Raw genomic sequence first — 5,265 nt, 5'->3', positions numbered from 1 at the left:
CCACTACCCGGTTTAAGGGTTTTTTGTTCATACGCAAAACCGTTGGTTTGCTCTCGACCCTTTTTTATACAACTGCTTAATTTCGAATCGTTTTCCTGTCAAAAGTCAACCTTACACCATTGTCTACCCTAAAGATTCCCGGCTTTTATGTGTGATAAACGGTTAGGTAAATAGCATCCGCTGAGTGCTTTCAGCTTTGCATGATTACATTTCATTGTTCTGTCCAACCATTTTTTTCTTTCTTGTAATTTATCCTAAAATAAATTAACGAAGATTGCTGTAGAAATAACGTTTAAATACCCAAATCCGACTATCTAGAGTAAAAATGAATTATTTATTGTACTCTTTATAAGCAAAATTATGAACTTGTATTAATTAACCAACAATAATACACTGTTTAATTTTCTATGTCATAAAATATTTCTAAATTAAAGAAATTAATAATTTATTTGATGACAGGATGTCTGCTGAAAACGACGCTGTTGATTCTTCGTCGTCAAGTTACAACATGGAACAAGATTGTCCTCCACAATTAAAGTCTGGCTTCAGAGGAGAAGGAGAAGACATAATTCCTGTAAGAAAACTAGATTTTTCCTAGAAAACTTTTATTATTACTAAAAACGCTTAACAAACTCTTCTTTTACCGTGACTATACTGATGACACGTCCGTAATAGCGAATCCGTCAGCAATAGCCTACATATGTAGTATAAGCCGTTTTAGACGATATACATACTTTTAAAGTCACTAATCTGCCCTGCTAAACAAAAGTACAGTAACTCAAAGAAAAAAAAGAATTAGCTTCAGAAAATATAAACACTTAATACTTTACTTGGATTAATCACTTGGATTAATTTACAAATTTTGATTTTTTTTCGAGTTATGGCACTTGCTTAGCACAAGTCAGTGTTGATGTATAATAAGTTTTCAACGTTGATAAAATATAACACTATTTATGTAAGTACTTATACCAAATAATACATTTTACTTAGTATAATTTAATAAGTTTTATTTAAACTGTTATTTTAAGTATATAATTGGATTAATATAATTTTAACAATATTATAGCTTTAAAAAATCACTAGATAAAGATGTATTTTAAAAATTCTCGTTGATCTATTTAAATATTGACGATAAACTATAGCACGTGTAATAATAAAATCGACCATCATGTGTTTTATTTTTAAATCATAGTGCTAAAAAATAATTCTGACTTAAACAAGTACCAATTTGTCGATTTGTGCAATGATGGCTTTAACTTACAATTAGCTCACAATGATAAATTTTAATACGCATTTATAGTATTAAAGCATCTTTTTGATTAATCCCATTCAGTTTTAACAAATCCACAATTTATTTTTGTACAACGTGTCGTGCTCATTGTAATTTTATGTTATATATACATAATATGCTATATTATATTATATATAAGTTACTTTTTGTAATCTATTATAATCTATTATAATTTATATTATAAATCAAACAGTGTTATACATATTTTAATTTAATGACGTGCCTTTCTATTTTTAGAATATTCCGCCAGTGGTCAAAAAGCGCGTAAAGGCCTTAAAAAAGTTACTAGTAGCTCAGACTGCAGTAGACACTAAGTTTTACACCGAATTACACCTACTGGAATGTAAATATCATAATGAATATGTGGATTATTACAACAAAGTAACAACATAATTGACCGATCAAATTTTAGGTTTTTTATTTTATATTGCATATTTTATCCATAGCGAAGTGACATTGTCAAGGGAATGTATGAACCAAACGAAGAAGAATGCGATTTCCCTTCGGAAGATGAAGATGACGTTAAGGAACTCTCAGCCGACCTGGAAGGAAAGGTGAAACTAGAAGAAAATAAACAGTAAGTTTTAAATAATGAAGTGTAACCGTACACTATATATTTAGTTTCTTAATGCTTTTTTTTACGATCCCAACAGAGAATCTATAGGCGATGAGAATATAAAGGGCATTCCAGACTTTTGGTTAACCGTTTTAAAGAACACTAGTCTAATTAGCGAAATGATACAGCCACACGACGAACCAATACTAAGCCATTTGTCGGATATTAAAGTTAAACTGTTAGAAGAACCTATGGTAACGACAAAGTTTTTAATAATTGTATAATCCATTATGGCATTATACAATTTTGTTTCAATTTTCAGGGTTTTGCGTTGGAGTTCCAGTTTACTCCGAACGAATGGTTCACCAACACGGTGTTGACTAAGGAATATGAAATGAAATGCGTGCCAGATAAAAACAATCCGTTGAGTTTCGAAGGCCCTGAAATTTTCAAGTGCACGGTAAAAACATTTCATTCAGACTCCGGCATTAATTTTATTACTTGCCGAAAATTTTTCATCGTTTGTTTTTCAAAATATTAGGGTTGTACAATTCATTGGAACAAAGGAAAGGACGTAACTGTTAAAGACATAAAAAAGAAACAAAAACATAAGGTCAAGGGAGCAGTTCGTTTTGTCAATAAAACCGTTCAAAACGTGTCATTTTTCCATTTCTTTAGTCCGCCAGCCGGTAAATTATATTTGAAAAATGTTCATAAAAATAAATAATAACAATCGTTAGATCGTAAATAGAAGACACTTTGACACATTTCGAGTACAAAATATTTAAAAAGCTTAGAATCGAATATAATATAAATTTATTATACATTGTTATTAATCCGTTAAAATGTTGACATAAACAAATGCACACGTAATAATAACATAAAACACATCAACAATTATTGGTGTTTTATTTGAGTAAACTTAGTGCAAGAAAAAAGTGGCTCGTACAACTACCGCTTTGACAAATAGTGAAATTGTGGCTTTAACTTGAGCTTACAATTATGATAAATTGTGCTTACACGTTAGCAGTATTTTATATTAATGGTAACGCGGATGAGTAAACAGTCAAATAAATGTCATATTTATTTCTATTTTGATATTAGTATGTCGAATGTATTATAACATGCTGTTGGTTATCCATATATAGTGCCGGATGATCCAGAAACCGAAGTAGATGAGGAAATTGATAATCTTCTAACTACAGATTTCGAAATTGGCCATTACATACGTGAAAGAGTAATTCCCAGGGCTGTCCTTTATTACACGGGTTAGTTTGTTGAGAAACTATTAGTTTTAACTAGAAATAATAATAATATAACTAACAAGTGTACTGATATAGGTGAGGCTTTACTGGACGAAAATGATTTTGATGAAGACGATGAAGAAGAAGAGTCTGAAAACGACGAGGATGACGACGATGATGATAATGATGAGGAAGGAACTGGCATTGATCCCGAGTACAATCCACGCCAAGATAAGCTATTGAGTAAACAAGTGAACCCAGCCGAGTGTAAGCAACAATAAATAATGTTGTTATTAACATGAAACTAAGGACTCTTAAATAAAAACGCAATTCGGAATAAAAGTCTACACATTTTAGCTTCGATGCAAAGCGAGAAGGTATTGGTTTTACTCTGATGTGGGCTTTTTTTTTCGCTGTATACACTGTAACTTTTTTAATACTAGACCAATTCCTTTGAATAGCAACTCTATAAATCACAAATTTTGTCTAGTTTGTACTTTGGGGGGGTAAAAGTCGAAAAAGTTTAAGTCTTCACAGACGAAAGTTGAAAAAAACAAAAAAAAAACCGTACGAGTTTTTAAGTTAGAACTTTTACTGGCTATAGTATCGAGAAAAAGAGTCGGATCGAGTTGAAATGTATAAGAAATATTTATTTGTTATGCCCGCGCACGTCAGTTTTGTCAAATTCAAAATATACCCATTTCCCGCCCCCCTAGGGGGGGTACAAGTTTTTTTGTTTTTCGGGGTTTTTAGCCGTAATTTTAAAACTTTTGGGTTGAAAATTTGCCAGTAGTTGGAACTCATATGTATCCATAACATATTAAGCGGGTGAAAAATTCGGCACTACAGTTTTTTTTTAATTGCCGGAAAACCGTGTTTTCGCACATTGCGTATATTTTAACAAAAACACCTAAAATCTTTAAAAAAAATTGATCAAATCATTAAAACAATTTTATTTATATCTATACAGAATGATACTATTAGGTTTTGTGCTCAAGTACCACTCTTGACTTAAAGTTTACACAAAGTTTAAATTTTTTTTTTTTTTTTTAACTAAAAACCCAGTGTACCAGATGTGAGAAACGAACAGACACTAAAAACTATCAGTTGGTAACGTCTATCCGTGTTAGATTAGTTTAGGGCCCAATGATCGGTATCATAATATTGTGTTTATTACATGATATCACAGGCGACTAAATCGTGTAACTGATTATAGTAGACACTCGATTTATTGTGAAAAAAACCTGGTCGTGTACTTATTAAGACACTTAATGATTCTGATACGACAAAACCACTGTCGTTATCCCGTTATTTTATAGCCTGCGTTATATAACCTTACCGAAGGTTAACTATGAGTATTTAATGTCCAACTACCTGTAAATAATGAAGAGGAGTGTTGTTTTTTGGATTCAGATTAAGTGTTGGTTTTTATGCAGTATACCGACTCAAAATGTTTTTTTTATTACACAATTTTTTTAAAGGAAAACTAATGTTTTGTATATTGTTATACTGTTATTCATTTAAAGAGATTCACGCTTGATTGTTTAAATTGTCTAATATTAGATAATCTGCTTCGTGCTAATTTTATTTTTTTAGTTTATCAACTTGTAGCTCTAATTTTGTAAAAAATATTTCATTTTTTTATTACTATGTACTATTACTATTAAGATAAATTTTAATAATAATTAAGTCATAAATGATAATACTTTATTTTATGACTAGATCAAATCTTGTAAACATTTAACATCATGATACTGCTCCTATGCTATCATTAAAAAAACACATTTTTTAAAATCTCCATTAAAGGTTATTGTTAAATAACAGGCAACAGCCGACTGCTAGTGGCTATACACGTTAGTAATATTTAACTAATAAGTAATAAATGTAGGTAAAATTTATTGTTTTCTCCATCACAGTACCAGTATACGATTTATTTTAATTTAAATGTAAGAAAATCGATTTTTCTTTAGAAAATAACAAGAAATTAATATACAGGATGAGGCAGTAAAACGGCGATTTTCTAATGTATTTAAATGGTAAAACCCGTTTCACTAACCCACCCTTTACATTTTAAGGATCTATGAAAAGGTTTTTTTAGTTGCATTTTATTTTGTACATTGTCAATCTAGTAAAATAGAAGTATAATATAGCTTTGAAATAATATAATCTGTGAA

The 5,265-nt window shown here is 30.3% G+C and overlaps 1 pseudogene; it reads left to right on the top strand.

The window, feature by feature from the left end:
- Positions 1 to 460: 460 nt before the first annotated feature.
- Positions 461 to 3,372, top strand: LOC126839834 (nucleosome assembly protein 1-like 1; annotated as a pseudogene).
- The last annotated feature ends 1,893 nt before the right edge of the window (positions 3,373 to 5,265 follow it).

The sequence above is a fragment of the Adelges cooleyi genome, unplaced genomic scaffold (assembly GCF_023614345.1).
Source record: "Adelges cooleyi isolate 19-005CV unplaced genomic scaffold, UGA_ACOO_1.1 ACOO_flye_CR_arks_rails_tigmint_CR_PRNA_308, whole genome shotgun sequence".
NCBI lineage: Eukaryota > Metazoa > Arthropoda > Insecta > Hemiptera > Adelgidae > Adelges > Adelges cooleyi.
This window is presented reverse-complemented; position numbering and strand designations above follow the sequence as displayed.